Raw genomic sequence first — 17,295 nt, 5'->3', positions numbered from 1 at the left:
TTTCCGAATGCACTGTAGGTATTCTAGTGTGTCATCCACCTGCCATTTTACAGCTGGTTTGGAGAAGTCAATTATGTGAGTAGGCTAGAATAGACAAATGCTTTTCCATAGCAGGAAAACAATTTCATTTTTGAAGACAAATTTCGTAATGAAATTGAAGCTAACATTGGACAATATTTTAACTTCACTTTTAATTGTATATGCATATGGCTAGGCTCAGCTGCTTTAATTATGCATATCTTTTTAATATATCTCTTTTTTTTTTACATAGCCTATGCAGTAGTCCTAGGCTATATCATATTCACAATCACCTGAACTATACTTAATTAATAATTTTATTATAGATTGAATATTTCTGGGAGCTGTAGGCTAATCATCCTGTGAAGTCACACCATGGATTTCCCAATATGCCTGGTCAAAAACGCAGACGGCGAGCTTCATGTAGTTCCTGGGGCCATCAAGTACCTGATGGGACTGAAGCAGCAAGTCGTAGTGGGGGCGGTGGTCGGGCTGTACCGCACCGGCAAGTCCTACCTCATGAACAAGCTGGCTGGAAAGAGAAATGGTGAGAGAGATATCTAAATTCACAAAGTGGTTTGGGCATCATCTGTGCCTCAATAGTCAATTAATTGAAAATATGTTTTGCATCAGTACATTTGTTTAAAACCTTTTTATTTTTCTTCTTAAAACAGTCTTTGAAATATTGATTTAGGTTTTGCCCTGGGAGCCACTATCCAATCCAAGACTAAAGGAATCTGGATATGGTGTGTGCCTCACCCTGAAAAGAGAGACCACACCCTGGTGCTGCTGGATACAGAGGGGATGGGAGAAGGTCAGAGGTCAAAGTTCAGTCTCTACAATTCACATTACTAATCAGCACAGTGAACAAATATCTAAACACACATACACTACATGACCAAAAGTACGTGGACAGCTGCTCATCAAACATCTCATTCTAAAATCATGGGCATTAATATGGAGTTGGTCCTTCCTATGCTGTAATAACAGCCTCCACTCTTCTGGGAAGGTATTCCTATAGTTGGAACATCCCTCGGGGACTTGCTTCCATGCAGCCACAAGAGCATTAGTGAGGTTGGGCACTGATGTTGGGCGATTAGGCGTGGCTCGCAGTCGGCGGTCCATTTCATACCAAAGGTGTTTGGCAGGGTTGAGGTCAGGTCTCTGTGCAAGCCAGCCAAGTTCTTCCACACTGAGCTCGACAATCCATTTCTGTATGGACCTCGCTTTGTGCATGGAGGCATTGTCATTCTGAAACAGGAAAGGGCATTTCCCAAACTGTTGCCACAAAGTTGGAAGCATAGAATTGTCAAGCATGTCATTGAATACTGTAGCATTAAGATTTCCCTTCACTGGAATTAAGGGGCCTAGCCCAAACCATGACAAACAGCCCTAGGCCATTATTCCTCCTCCACCAAACTTCGCAGTTGTCACTATGCATTCGGGCAGGTAGCGTTCTCCTGGCATCTGCCAAACCCAGATTTCTCCGTCGGACTGCCAGATGGTGAAGTGTGATTCCTAACTCCAGAGAATGCGTTTCCACTGCTCCAGAGTCCAATGGCGGCAAACTTTACACCACCCCACCAGATGCTTGGCATTGCACATGGTGATCTTAGGCTTGTGTGCGGCTGCTCGGCCATGGAAACCCATTTCATGAGCCTCCTGCGAACAGTTCTTGTGCTGACGTTGCTTCCAGAGGCAGTTGGGAACTCGGTAGTGAGTGTTGCAACCGAGAACAAGCGATTTTTAAGCTCTATGCGTTTCAGGACCTGGCGGTTGTTCCTTGATCTTGTGGCCTACCACTTCACGGCTGAGCCGTTGCGCTTTTGCTCCTAGACGTTTCCACTTCTCAATAACAGCACTTATAGTTCACTGGAGCAGCTCTAGCAGGGCAGAAATTTGACGATGTGACTTGTTGGAAAGTCACTTAGCTCTTCAGTAAGACCAATCTCAGTCTATGGCGATTGCATGGCTGTGTGCTCAATTTTATACATCTGTCAGCAACGGGTGTAACATAAATTGCTCAGCCCAGTAATTTGAAGAGGTGTCCATATATGTTTGTATATATAGTGTATTTTAAATTATTTCATTTCATTTAGCCAGATCACCAATAGGCATGTTGCTGTTAAGCATTACTCTGGTTTACAACAGCCGAGGGACCATCGACAATCAAGCTGTGGAGAACCTCCAGTATCCTTGAAACTAACGTCAATTTCCCCATGGCAATCCTCCCCCCTTTTCTCTCCTGTTGACTTTAACAGGTGTACAGGTGTACATATCACATGGATAGGGGATTTACCATTTCTTGGTACGCCTTCTCATATTGAAAGTGAGAGTGCTGTACGTTTGTATATCTATTGGATGCTGAGCAAAATGTCCTTACAGACCTGGAGCAATACATTGTGTTATTGTCAGCGTTAATTACGTGTTTACAGAATGTTCAACACACTGTACAGTCGTGGCCAAGAGTTTTGAGAATGACACAAATATTAATTTTAAAGTTTGCTGCTTCAGTGTCTTTAGATATTTTTTACAGATGTTACTATGGAATACTGAAGTATAATTACAAGCATTTCATAAGTGTCAAAGGCTTTTATTGACAATTACATGAAGTTGATACAAAGAGTCAATATTTGCAGTGTTGACCCTTCTTTTTCAAGACCTCTGCAATCCACCCTGGCATGCTGTCAATTAACTTCTGGGCCACATCCTGACTGATGGCAGCCCATTCTTGCATAATCAATGCTTGGAGTTTGTCACAATTTGTGGGTTTTTGATTGTCCACCTGCCTCTTGAGGATTGACCACAAGTTCTCAATGGGATTAAGGTCTGGGGAGTTTCCTAGCCATGGATGCCAAATATTGATGTTTTGTTCCCCGAGCCTCTTAGTTATCACTTTTGCCTTATGGCAAGGTGCTCCATCATGCTGGAAAAGGCATTGTTCATCACCAAACTGTTCCAGGATGGTTGGGAAAAGTTGCTCTCAGAGGATGTGTTGGTACCATTCTTTATTCATGGCTGTGTTCTTAGGCAAAATTGTGAGTGAGCCCACTCCCTTGGCTGAGAAGTAACCCCACACATGAATGGTCTCAGGATGCTTTACTGTTGGCATGACACAGGACTGATGGTAGAGCTCACCTCGTCTTCTCCAGACAAGCTTTTTTCCCGGATGCCCCAAACAATCAGAAAGGGGGTTCATCAGAGAAAATGACTTTACCCCAGTCCTCAGCAGTCCAATCCTTGTACCTTTTGCAGAATATCAGTCTGTCCCTGATGTTTTTCCTGGATAGAAATGGCTTCTTTGCTACTCTTCTTGACACCAGGCCATCCTCCAAAAGTCTTCGCCTCACTGTGCGTGCAGATGCACTCACACCTGCCTGCTGCCATTCCTGAGCAAGCTCTGTACTGGTGGTGCCCCGATACCGCAGCTGAATCAACTTTAGGAGATTGCTGGACTTTCTTGGGCACCCTGAAGCATTCTTCACAACAATTGAACCCCTCTCCTTGAAGTTCTTGATGATCCGATAAATGGTTGATTTAGGTGCAATCTTACTGGCAGCAATATCCTTGCCTGTGAAGCCCTTTTTGTGCAAAGCAATGATGACGGCATGTGTTTCCTTGCAGGTAACCATGGTTGACAGAGGAAGAACAATGATTCCAAGCACCACCCTCCTTTTGAAGCTTCCAGTCTTGTTATTCAAACTCAATCAGCATGACAGAGTGATGTCCAGCCTTGTCCTCGTCAACACTCACACCTGTGCTAATGAGAGAATCACTGACATGTCAGCTGGTCCTTTTGTGGCAGGGCTGAAATACAGTGGAAATGTTTTTGGGGGATTTAGTTCATTTGCATGACAAAGAGGGACTTTGCAATTAATTTGATCCCTCTTCATAACATTCTGGATGATATACAAATTGCCATCATACAAACTTAGGCAGCAGACTTTGTGAAAATTAATATGTGTGTGTGTCATTCTCAAAACTTTTGGCCACGACTGTACTTTGTTGGATCCATTCCCTTAGGGGTTACTCAGTCCATTCAAAAATAAACTGAAACTGCTCGTATGCTATAACTGTTGTATAGCAAGTCCTTATACAACTGTCGCAGGCACATGCAGATGCACATGATTTTTTAGAGCTTTTGTAGCTTTTATAAGTCAATCCTCAACCGGCCCTAAAGATATGTGAGTGAGCTGACAGAGCGGATCAAGGTGAATTCATCCAGTGCAGCTTTATCATCTCACGCTGACGAGGAAGGAGGGGACATCTAGTTTGTGCAGTTCTTTCCAAATTTTGTGTGGGCCGTCAGAGATTTCACTCTACTACTCGAGATCGACGGCAGAAACGTCACTGAAGATGAGTATCTGTAGCATTCCCTGGAACTCAGAAAAGGTGACATTAGCACTAGCCACCACCCCAATGATCAACTGTGCACAATGTCTCTACATAGAATAGTGCACCATTAACAATTATACAGCTGGAATAATCATTATCTCACAAAGAGCATAGGGGTTGTGAAACAAGATGATTGAAATTGGCTCTGACTGTGTCTAAATTACCTATTATAAAATCATTCCTATGAAAATATGCACTCAAACAATCAAATCAAATGTATTTATATAGTCCTTCGTACATCAGATGATATCTCAAAGTGCTGTACAGAAACCCAGCCTAAAACCCCAAACAGCAAGCAATGCAGGTGTAAAAGCACGGTGGCTAGGAAAAACTCCCTAGAAAGGCCAAAACCTAGGAAAAAACCTAGAGAGGAACCAAGTGACTTCCGGCGCCGGTGACTTCCGGCGCCGACAGATGGCCGCCTCGCTTCGCGTTCCTAGGAAACTATGCAGTTTTTTGTTTTTTTACGCGTTATTTCTTACATTAGTACCCCAGGTCATCTTAGGTTTCATTACATACAGTCGAGAAGAACTACTGAATATAAGATCAGCGTCAACTCACCATCAGTACGACCAAGAATATGTTTTTCGCGACGCGGATCCTGTGTTCTGCCTTACAAACAGGACAACGGAGCGGATCCTATGCAGCGACCCAAAAAAACGACTCCGAAAGAGAGGGAAACGAGGCGGTCTTCTGGTCAGACTCCGGAGACAGGCACACCGTGCACCACTCCCTAGCATTCTTCTTGCCAATGTCCAGTCTCTTGACAACAAGGTTGATGAAATACGAGCAAGGGTAGCATTCCAGAGGGACATCAGAGACTGTAACGTCCTTTGCTTCACTGAAACATGGCTCACTGGAGAGACTATCCGAAGCGGTGCAGCCAACGGGTTTCTCCACGCATCGCGCTGACAGAAACAAACATCTTTCTGGTAAGAAGAGGGGCGGGGGCGTATGCCTCATGGCCAACGTGACATGGTGTGATGAAAGAAACATACAGGAACTCAAATCCTTCTGATTTAGAATTCCTCACAATCAAATGTAGACCGCATTATCTACCAAGAGAATTCTCTTCGATTATAATCACAGCCGTATATATCCCCCCCCAAGCAGACACATCGATGGCTCTGAACAAACTTTATTTAACTCTCTGCAAACTGGAAACGATTTATCCGGAGGCTGCATTCATTGTAGCTGGGGATTTTAACAAGGCTAATCTGAAAACAAGACTCCCTAAATTTTATCAGCATATCGATTGCGCAACCAGGGGTGGAAAGACCTTGGATCATTGTTACTCTAACTTCCACGACGCATATAAGGCCCTGCCCCGCCCCCCTTTCGGAAAAGCTGACCACGACTCCATTTTGTTGATCCCTGCCTACAGACAGAAACTAAAACAAGAGGCTCCCACGCTGAGGTCTGTCCAACGCTGGTCCGACCAAGCTGACTCCACACTCCAAGACTGCTTCCATCACGTGGACTGGGAGATGTTTCGTATTGCGTCAGATAACAACATTGACGAATACGCTGATTCGGTGTGCGAGTTCATTAGAACGTGCGTTGAAGATGTCGTTCCCATAGCAACGATTAAAACATTCCCTAACCAGAAACCGTGGATTGATGGCAGCATTCGTGTGAAACTGAAAGCGCGAACCACTGCTTTTAATCAGGGCAAGGTGTCTGGTAACATGACCGAATACAAACAGTGCAGCTATTCCCTCCGCAAGGCTATCAAACAAGCTAAGCGCCAGTACAGAGACAAAGTAGAATCTCAATTCAACGGCTCAGACACAAGAGGCATGTGGCAGGGTCTACAGTCAATCACGGACTACAGGAAGAAATCCAGCCCAGTCACGGACCAGGATGTCTTGCTCCCAGGCAGACTAAATAACTTTTTTGCCCGCTTTGAGGACAATACAGTGCCACTGACACGGCCTGCAACGAAAACATGCGTTCTCTCCTTCACTGCAGCCGAGGTGAGTAAGACATTTAAACGTGTTAACCCTCGCAAGGCTGCAGGCCCAGACGGCATCCCCAGCCGCGCCCTCAGAGCATGCGCAGACCAGCTGGCCGGTGTGTTTACGGACATATTCAATCAATCCCTATACCAGTCTGCTGTTCCCACATGCTTCAAGAGGGCCACCATTGTTCCTGTTCCCAAGAAAGCTAAGGTAACTGAGCTAAACGACTACCGCCCCGTAGCACTCACTTCCGTCATCATGAAGTGCTTTGAGAGACTAGTCAAGGACCATATCACCTCCACCCTACCTGACACCCTAGACCCACTCCAATTTGCTTACCGCCCAAATAGGTCCACAGACGATGCAATCTCAACCACACTGCACACTGCCCTAACCCATCTGGACAAGAGGAATACCTATGTGAGAATGCTGTTCATCGACTACAGCTCGGCATTCAACACCATAGTACCCTCCAAGCTCGTCATCAAGCTCGAGACCCTGGGTCTCGACCCCGCCCTGTGCAACTGGGTACTGGACTTCCTGATGGGCCGCCCCCAGGTGGTGAGGGTAGGCAACAACATCTCCTCCCCGCTGATCCTCAACACTGGGGCCCCACAAGGGTGCGTTCTGAGCCCTCTCCTGTACTCCCTGTTCACCCACGACTGCGTGGCCACGCACGCCTCCAACTCAATCATCAAGTTTGCGGACGACACAACAGTGGTAGGCTCGATTACCAACAACGACGAGACGGCCTACAGGGAGGAGGTGAGGGCCCTCGGAGAGTGGTGTCAGGAAAATAACCTCACACTCAACGTCAACAAAACTAAGGAGATGATTGTGGACTTCAGGAAACAGCAGAGGGAACACCCCCCTATCCACATCGATGGAACAGTGGTGGAGAGGGTAGCAAGTTAAGTTCCTCGGCATACACATCACAGACAAACTGAATTGGTCCACTCACACAGACAGCATCGTGAAGAAGGCGCAGAAGCGCCTCTTCAACCTCAGGAGGCTGAAGAAATTCGGCTTGTCACCAAAAGCACTCACAAACTTCTACAGATGCACAATCGAGAGCATCCTGGCGGGCTGTATCACCGCCTGGGTATGGCAACTGCACCGCCCTCAACCGTAAGGCTCTCCAGAGGGTAGTGAGGTCTGCACAACGCATCACCGGGGGCAAACTACCTGCCCTCCAGGACACCTACACCACCCGATGTCACAGGAAGGCCATAAAGATCATCAAGGACATCAACCAGCCACTGCCTGTTCACCCCGCTATCATCCAGAAGGCGAGGTCAGTACAGGTGCATCAAAGCTGGGACCGAGAGACTGAAAAACAGCTTCTATCTCAAGGCCATCAGACTGTTAAACAGCCACCACTAACACTGAGTGGCTGCTGCCAACACACTGACACTGACTCAACTCCAGCCACTTTAATAATGGGAATTGATGGGAAATGATGTAAATATATCACTAGCCACTTTAAACAATGCTACCTTATATAATGTTACTTACCCTACATTATTCATCTCATATGCATACGTATATACTGTACTCTATATCATCGACTGTATCCTTATGTAATACATGTATCACTAGCCACTTTAAACTATGCCACTTTGTTTACATACTCATCTCATTTGTACATACTGTACTCGATACCATCTACTGTATCTTGCCTATGCTGCTCTGTACCATCACTCATTCATATATCCTTATGTACATATTCTTTATCCCCTTACACTGTGTACAAGACAGTAGTTTTGGAATTGTTAGTTAGATTACTTGTTATTACTGCATTGTCGGAACTAGAAGCACAAACATTTCGCTACACTCGCATTAACATCTGCTAACCATGTGTATGTGACAAATAAAATTTGATTTGGATTTGATTTGGCTATGAGGGGTGGCCAGGCCTCTTCTGGCTGTGCCGGGTGGAGATTATAACAGAACATGGCCAAGATGTTCAAATGTTCATAAATGACCAGCATGGTCAAATAATAATAATCACAGGCAGAACAGTTGAAACTGGAGCAGCAGCACGACCAGGTGGACTGGGGACAGACAGCAAGGAGTCATCATGCCAGGTAGTCCTGAGGCATGGTCCTAGGGCTCAGGTCCTCCGAGAGAGAGAAAGAGAGAGCATACTTAAATTCACACAGGACACCGGATAAGACAGGAGAAGTACTCCAGATATATATAACAAACTGACCCTAGCCCCCCGACACAAACTACTGCAGCATAAATACTGGCGGCTGAGACAGGAGGGGTCAGGAGACACTGTGGCTCCATCCGATGATACCCGGACAGGGCCAACCAAGTGTCAGCATTATTTTATCCAGTTTATTGGTCATAAAGTATTCTTCTTATGCTTGTCTGTTAATGATTGTGTTTGTGGATGGTGAACTAAGGGCCAGTCTCCCAGACACAGATTTGTAAAAAAATATATATATATATTATTTCACATTTATTTAACCAGGTAAGCTAGTTGAGAACAAGTTCTCATTTACAATTGCGACCTGGCCAAGATAAAGCAAAGCAGTGCGACACAACAACACAGAGTTACACATGGAATAAACAAGTGTACAGTCAATAACACAATAGAAAAAAAATAATGTCTATATACAGTGTGTGCAAATGGCATGAGGTGGTAAGGCAATAAATAGGCCATAGTAGGGAAGTAATTACAGTTTAGCAAATTAACACTGGAGTGATAGATGAGCAGATGATGTGCAAGTAGAAATACTGGTGTGCAAAAGAGCAGAAAAGTAAATAAAAACAATATGGGGATGAGGTAGGTAGATTGGATGGGCTATTTACAGATGGGCTATGTACAGCTGCAGCGATCGGTTAGCTGCTCAGATAGCTGATGTTTAAAGTTAATGAAGGAAATATCAGTCTCCAGCTTCAGCGATTTTTGCAATTCGTTCCAGTCATTGGCAGCAAAGAACTGGAAGGCAGCCAAAGGTGGTGTTGGCTTTGGGGGTGACCAGTGAGATATACCTGCTGGAGCACGTGCTACGGGTGGGTGTTGTTATCGTGACCAGTGAGCTGAGATCAGGTGGAGCTTTACCTAGCATAGACTTATTGATGACCTGGACCCAGTGGGTCATTCGACCAATATGTAGCGAGGGCCAGCCGACAATAGCATACAGGTCGCAGTGGTGGGTGGTATATGGGGCTTTGGTGACAGACTGCATCAAGTTTGCTGAGTAGAGTGTTGGAGGCTATTTTGTAAATTACATCGCCGAAGTCAAAGATCGGTAGGATAGTCAGTTTTACGAGGGTGTTTGGCGACGTGAGTGAAGGAGGATTTGTTGCGAAACAGGAAGCCGATTCTAGATTTAATTTTGGATTGGGGATTTTTAATATGAATCTGGAAGGAGAGTTTACAGTCTCGCCCGACACCTAGGTATTTGTAGTTGTCCTCATATTCTAATTCAGAACCTTCCAGAGTAGTGATGCTAGTCATGCCATCGATCACCACATTCTTTTGGAGAGATTGGAAACCCAAATTGGTCTACACGGACAAGTTCTGGCCTGGTTTAGATCTTATCTGTCGGAAAGATATCAGTTTGTCTCTGTGAATGGTTTGTCCTCTGACAAATCAACTGTAAATTTCGGTGTTCCTCAAGGTTCCGTTTTAGGACCACTATTGTTTTCACTATATATTTTACCTCTTGGGGATGTTATTCGAAAACATAATATTAACTTTCACTGCTATGCGGATGACACACAGCTGTACATTTCAATGAAACATGGTGAAGCCCCAAAATTGCCCTTGCTAGAAGCATGTGTTTCAGACATAAGGAAGTGGATGGCTGCAAACTTTCTACTTTTAAACTCGGACAAAACAGAGATGCTTGTTCTAGGTCCCAAGAAACAAAGAGATCTTCTGTTGAATCTGACAATTAATCTTAATGGTTGTACAGTCATCTCAAATAAAACTGAAGGACCTCGGCGTTACTCTGGACCCTGATCTCTCTTTTGAAAAACATATCAAGACCATTTCAAGGACAGCTTTTTTCCATCTACGTAACATTGCAAAAATCAGAAACTTTCTGTCCAAAAATGATGCAGAAAAAGTAATCCATGCTTTTGTCAATTCTAGGTTAGACTACTGCAATGCTCTACTTTCCGGCTACCCGGATAAAGCACTAAATAAACTTCAGTTAGTGCTAAATACGGCTGCTAGAATCCTGACTAGAACCAAAAAATGTGATCATATTACTCCAGTGCTAGCCTCTCTACACTGGCTTCCTGTCAAAGCAAGGTCTGATTTCAAGGTTTTACTGCTAACCTACAAAGCATTACATGGGCTTGCTCCTACCTATCTCTCTGATTTGGTCCTGCTGTACATACCTACACGTACGCTACGGTCACAAGACGCAGGCCTCCTAATTGTCCCTAGAATTTCTAAGCAAACAGCTGGAGGCAGGGCTTTCTCCTATAGAGCTCCATTTTTATGGAACGGTCTGCCTACCCATGTCAGAGACGCAGACTCGGTCTCAACCTTCAAGGCTCTACTGAAGACTCATCTCTTCAGTGGGTCATATGATTGAGTGTAGTCTGGCCCAGGAGTGGGAAGGTGAACGGAAAGGCTCTGGAGCAACGACCGCCCTTGCTGTCCCTGCCTGGCCGGTTCCCCTCTTTCCACTGGGATTCTCTGCCTCTAACCCTATTACAGGGGCTGAGTCACTGGCTTACTGGGGCTCTCTCATGTCGTCCCTGGAGGGGGTGCGTCACCTGAGTGGGTTGATTCACTGATGTGGTCATCCTGTCTGGGTTGCCCCCCCCTTGGGTTGTGCCGTGGCGGAGGTCTTTGTGGGCTATACTCAGCCTTGTCTCAGGATGGTAAGTTGGTGGTTGAAGATATCCCTCTAGTGGTGTGGGGGCTGTGCTTTGGCAAAGTGGGTGGGGTTATATCCTTCCTGTTTGGCCCTGTCCGGGGGTGTCCTCGGATGGGGCCACAGTGTCTCCTGACCCCTCCTGTCTCAGCCTCCAGTATTTATGCTGCAGTAGTTTGTGTCGGGGGGCTAGGGTCAGTTTGTTATATCTGGAGTACTTATCCTGTCCTATTCGGTGTCCTGTGTGAATCTAAGTGTGCGTTCTCTAATTCTCTCTTTCTCTCTCTCGGAGGACCTGAGCCCTAGGACCATGCCCCAGGACTACCTGACATGATGACTCCTTGCTGTCCCCAGTCCACCTGGCAGTGCTGCTGCTCCAGTTTCAACTGTTCTGCCTTATTATTATTCAACCATGCTGGTCATTTATGAACATTTGAACATCTTGGCCATGTTCTGTTATAATCTCCACCCGGCACAGCCAGAAGAGGACTGGCCACCCCACATAGCCTGGTTCCTCTCTAGGTTTCTTCCTAGGTTTTGGCCTTCTAGGGAGTTTTTCCTAGCCACCGTGCTTCTACACCTGCATTGCTTGCTGTTTGGGGTTTTAGGCTGGGTTTCTGTACAGCACTTTGAGATATCAGCTGATGTTAGAAGGGCTAAATAAATAAATTTGATTTGATTTGATTTAGTCGGGCGGCCGGGTGTGGGCAGCGAATGGTTGAAAAGCACGCATTTAGTTTTACTAGCGTTTAAGAGCAGTTGGAGGCCACGGAAGGAGTGTTGTACGGCATTGAAGCTCGTTTGGATGTTTTTTTTTTTACACAATGTCCAAAGAAGGGCCAGATGTATACAGAATGGTGTCGTCTGCGTAGAGGTGGATCAAGGAATCACCCGCAGCAAGAGCGACGTCATTGATATATACAGAGAAAATAGTCAGCCCGAGAATTGAACCCTGTGGCACCCCCATAGAGACTGTCAGAGGTCCGGACAACAGGCCCTCGGATTTGACACACTGAACTCTGTCTGAGAAGTAGTTGGTGAACCAGGTGAGGCAGTCATTTGAGAAACCAAGGCTGTTGAGTCTGCCGATAAGAATATGGTGATTGACCGAGTCGAAAGCCTTGGCCAGGTCGATTAAGACGGCTGCACAGTACTGTATTTTATCGATGGCGGTTATGTAATCGTTTAGTACCTTGAGCGTGGCTGAGGTGCACCCGTGACCAGCTCGGAAACCGGATTGCACAGCGGAGAAGGTATGGTGGAAATCGAAATGGTCAATTATCTGTTTATTAACTTGGCTTTCGAGGACTTTAGACAGGCAGGGCAGAATGGATATAGTTCTCTCAGACAAGATACTCCACTGAACCTGATGTACAACCTCCCACGAGAGTGTATCCGGAACTACTTCCATTCGCGCAAGTGCTTTGTATTCCCCACTCCTACAACTCCTGCCAACATGCCCCATCTGGATTCCATGGACGAGGCTGACCTCTGTGGAAGCTTCCGAAAGGTTGCAGACACCTTCTGCCACTTCATTTTCTAGGAGATCCACACAAACTGTCAAAGGGGGCCACATATTTACCGGGATAAATCAAATATCAGCAAATATTCTGCACAGATGCATTGAATGTAGCCTATGTTATTGTACCCACAAATATAAACACTTTCCTTCCCGCCTCCATCTGATTGCAGTGCTCGGCCACTTGGTTTAACACCTACAGTTGAAGACGGAAGTTTACAAACACTTAGGTTGGAGTCATTAAAACTCATTTTTCAACCACTCCACAAATTTCTTGTTAACAAACTATAGTTTTGGCAAGTCGGATAGTGCATCTACTTTGTGCATGACACAAGTAATTTTTCAACAATTGTTTACAGACGGGTAATTTCACTTATAATTCACTGTATCACAATTCCAATGGGTCAGAAGTTTACATACACTAAGTTGACTGTTCCTTTCAACAGCTTGGAAAATTCCAGGAAATGATGTCATGGCTTTAGAAGCTTCTGATAGGCTAATTGACATCATTTGAGTCGATTGGAGGTGTACCTGTGGATGTATTTCAAGGCAAACCTTCAAACTCAGTGCCTCTTTGCATGACATCACGGGAAATCTAAAGAAATCAGCCAAGACCTCAGGATTCTTTTTGTAGACCTCCACAGGTCTGGTTCATCATTGGGAGCAATTTCTAAATGCCTGAAGATACCACATTTATCTGTACAAACAATAGTATGCAAGTATAAACACCATGGGACCACGCAGCTGTCATTACCGCTCAGGAAGGAGACGAGTTCTGTCTCCTAAACATGAACGTAATTTGGTGTGGAAAGTGCAAATCAATCCCAAAACAACAGCAAAGGACCTTGTGAAGATGAGGAAACAGGTACAAAAGTTTCCATATCCACAGTAAAATTAGCCCTATATTGACATAACCTGAAAGGCCGCTCAGCACGGGAAGAAGCCACTGCTCCAAAACCGCCATAAAAAATGCCAGACTACAGTTTGCAACTGCACATGGGGACAAAGATCGTACTTTTTGGAGAAATGTCCTCTGGTCTGATGAAACAAAAATAGAACTGTTTGGCCATAATGACCATTGTTATGTTTGGAGGAAAAAGGGGGAGGCTTGCAAGCCGAAGAACACCATCCCAACCGTTAAGCACGGGGGTGGCAGCATCATGTGGTGGTACTTTGCTGTAGGAGGGACTGGTGCACTTCACAAAATAGATGGCATCATGAGGATGGAAATTATGTGGATATATTGAAGCAACATCTCAAGACCTCAGTCAGGAAGTTAAAGCTTGGTCGCAAATGGGTCTTCCAAATGGACATTGACCCCAAGCATACTTCCAAAGTTTTGGCAAAATGGCTTAAGGACAACAAAGTCAAGGTATTGGATTGGCCATGACAAAGCCCTTACCTCAATCGAACAGAAAATTTGTGGGAAGAACTGAAAAAGTGTGTGAAAGCAAGGAGGCCTTACAACCCTGACTCAGGTACACCAGCTCTGTCAGGAGGAATGGGCCAAAATTCACCCAACTTATTGTGGAAAGCTTGTGGAAGGCTACCCGAAACATTTGACCAAAGTTAAACCATTTAAAGGCAATGCTACCAAATACTAATTGAATGTATGTAAACTTCTGACCCACTGGGAATATGATGAAAGAAATAAAAGCTGAAATAAATCATTCTCTAGTATTATTCTGACATTTCACATTCTTATAATAAAGTGGTGATCCTAACTGACCTAAGCCAGGGAATTTTTACTAGGATTAAATGTCAGGAATTTAGAAAAACTGACATTATATGTATTTGGCTAAGGTGTATGTAAACTTCTGACTTCAACTGTATGTGGAGACCATATCCAAAGGCTCGTCGCCTGGTCTGCGGTTCTGGCCATGACTTAAATTGAGAACCAGGCTGCTATAGATGAGGGCCTGGAAGTGTACCAGAGGGGCATGGAGGTGGTAAAGGCCTTATTCCCTGTGGCGCTCATCACCTCCGCTCAGACCACTTGGCCACGCAGGCGTTCATGAACAGATCCTTCAAAGACTAATTTGAATTTCTTGAAGGTGTTGGTGGTAAGGGTCATCATTTGAGATCTGTGCCTGGTACAAACACTGACTTTGTGGTTAACTGTCAAGGACCACTTTTTACAAACGCTTCCCTAAAAACGTCTCGACTCTTCCAGGTGGCCATTGCAAAGCACTACACTGACCTTCTCTGAGGCATCCTCGTTCTTGATGAGAAGAAGTGTGCGGCCCTTTTGGAGAAGCTGTCTGCTCAGATGGCCAAGAAGATTACAGAGGGGATCTACGAGCTTTACTGCAATCACCATGAGAACATGCTGGCACAGTACCGGGCCAAGCCCGACAAAGGAGTTGGGGTAAGAGCTTCGAGTTGATTCCTTGCTAGAGTTGAAACATTCATCAAAAACTCCATATTGAACACTGGAGCTGTTCTCCTCTTTCAGGCCGATCCACTTAGTTTTGTTAGGTAGTAATTATCAGAGTAAGATCTCGATGATCCCTGATGGCTAACAATAACATATCATGACAGAATGTAAACTTTATACATTCCCCTCTCTCCATCAGTGACATAAGTATATTTCATGATTTCATAAGTCAAGAAATCAGAACAGTTTCCATGTCGTAGATGACGTGTTCTTTCTCTCAACCTCTAATGTTACTGTTATGTTATGATTTACAGTGGCTTCCATAATGTTTTTTTTAGGCATCATACCAGAAACACATCAAACCGGTTTTAGATTTATCATTGTTTGATGGCAAACATGAAGCCTTTGGGGATGTTTTCTGCAGGCTGAGGAGATTCTTGAGCAGTTCCGGAAGGAAAAGAGTCTAGAGAAGTATTCCATCCTGCAAGCTGACAAAAAAACTGACCGAAAATTTGAAAAAGTACAAAATATGGCATGGGATGTTATTTTCTGATTTAATTCAGGTTTCTGGTTGAAGTGACTTCTCAAAATAAATGTTTGATAGTTCTTGCACGAAGTCAACATAGATCTGGGATATTTAACAGTAGGTATGCAAGCTAAAGTTCAACCTAAAACGTGTGGTCTTCTCCAGAACATGGAAAATGTCAGGGGTTGTCTATTGACTCTGTATGAGAGAGAACATGAAGCTAGAGTGTTTTCCTACCATAATATCTTAATTTGTACCATTCACAGGAGAAGGAGGGATCAGCTGTGCTGGAGCAGGAGAAGAAGGCTGCTGGAGAGAAACGGTTGGAGATGGAGCGCACCATGGAGGACGATCGCAGAAGCAAAGATGAGAAGTTGAAGCAGATGGAAGAGAAGATGAAGGAGGAGATGAAGCAACAGGAACGGGACTTCCACAGGGCCTTGGGGTGCAAGATGCAGGAGCAGAAGGATCTGCTGGAGAAGGGCCACAAGGAGAAGGCTGACTTAATGAGACAGGAGATAGAGGAGTTCAAGAATAGCAACAAACCTGAGAAGGAAGGATGTGGTTTCCTTGAGTCTACAGTCATGCCTGTTCTTCGATTTGGATTGGATGCTGCCAACACTTTCTTTCAATATATATATATTCAATATACACTCAAGCAAGACGGCCACACCCAAACTCAAAACAAGAGCTGTTGGCAACTCTAAAGACACAACTCTGCCCAAAGTCAACACAGGTACAACTGGCAAAAGCCCTGGCTCAGAGGTCTAAAGGACTCACCAGAGATTGGTCAATGGTCCAGATCAGCAGCCACACCTTTCTCCAGTCTCAACATTAACCAGAAGAGCTACTAGGAAATAGTGCAACAGAAAGACTGCTGTGCAACAACAGTACAATGGGGCCAAACCAGCTGTCACTTCACAGAAGTCAGTACCTCAGTTTATAACCATTAATTTCTCATTCTGATATAATTGAATATTTCAAAGGTTATTACAGACCGTTCTTAGAATTGTAGATAAGATTTGTGCTTTGTTTTTTCCTTGGATGTAGGGTCAAATAAATTAGCTTAACTTGTCTTGAAGTCAAATTTGGCTAGAATGGAACTGCTCATCTTCAATGCGCTTTTCACTTCAGGGTTGACCATTATCATGTTTTGTAATTGTTGTTTAAATAAACCTTGCTTCATCTCTATTTCTGCCGCCATTCTAAAATGGCAGCAGTTTTACGGGCGCCCAACCAATTGTATAATATTCTATTATGTGGGGGGTTTTCGCGTTATTTGTAACTTATTTTGTACATAATGTTTCTGCAACCGTATCTTACGCCAGAAAAGAGCTTCTGGATATCAGGACAGAGATCACTCACCTCGGATTAGACTAAGATTTTTTCAACAACAAGCAAGACTCACATGATATTCTCCAAACACCCGGCAGGGCCGACATCCCAGTTATTCGCAAGAGGAAGCGACGCAGGTACAGAGGACGAAGAACCGGATGCCTCGTCAGGACCCGCAGAAGGCGAGTAGGAAAGCTGCCGTTACTGTCAATATTACTCGCCAACGTGCAATCATTGGACAATAAATTAGACGAGGTACGATCACGAATATCCTACCAACGGGACACCAAAAACTAATATCCTATGTTTTACGGGAT

The 17,295-nt window shown here is 44.7% G+C and overlaps 1 protein-coding gene and 1 pseudogene across 4 annotated transcripts in view; one reads left to right on the top strand and one right to left on the bottom strand.

Moving 5' to 3' along the window:
* Positions 1–393: 393 nt before the first annotated feature.
* On the top strand, positions 394–16,350 carry LOC139380118 (guanylate-binding protein 1-like; annotated as a pseudogene).
* Positions 4,619–17,295, bottom strand: part of LOC139380764 (WD repeat and FYVE domain-containing protein 2-like) — a 34,060-nt gene continuing 21,383 nt past the window's right edge. The window contains exons 13-14 of one of the 4 annotated variants that reach the window (XR_011628468.1): positions 8,273–8,494; positions 4,619–4,795 (exon numbers count right to left, since the gene is read on the bottom strand). The gene's annotated coding sequence lies outside the window, so the exon portion shown is untranslated. Of the gene's footprint in view, positions 4,796–7,792; positions 8,495–15,652; positions 16,117–17,295 lie in introns of those variants that run through there. The other 3 variants (XM_071123774.1, XM_071123775.1, XM_071123776.1) reach the window with 3 other exon arrangements.

Source organism: Oncorhynchus clarkii, chromosome 22 (genome assembly GCF_045791955.1).
Source record: "Oncorhynchus clarkii lewisi isolate Uvic-CL-2024 chromosome 22, UVic_Ocla_1.0, whole genome shotgun sequence".
Lineage (NCBI taxonomy): Eukaryota > Metazoa > Chordata > Actinopteri > Salmoniformes > Salmonidae > Oncorhynchus > Oncorhynchus clarkii.
The sequence above is the reverse complement of the archived record's forward strand: the minus strand, read 5'-3'. Positions and strand labels throughout refer to the sequence as shown.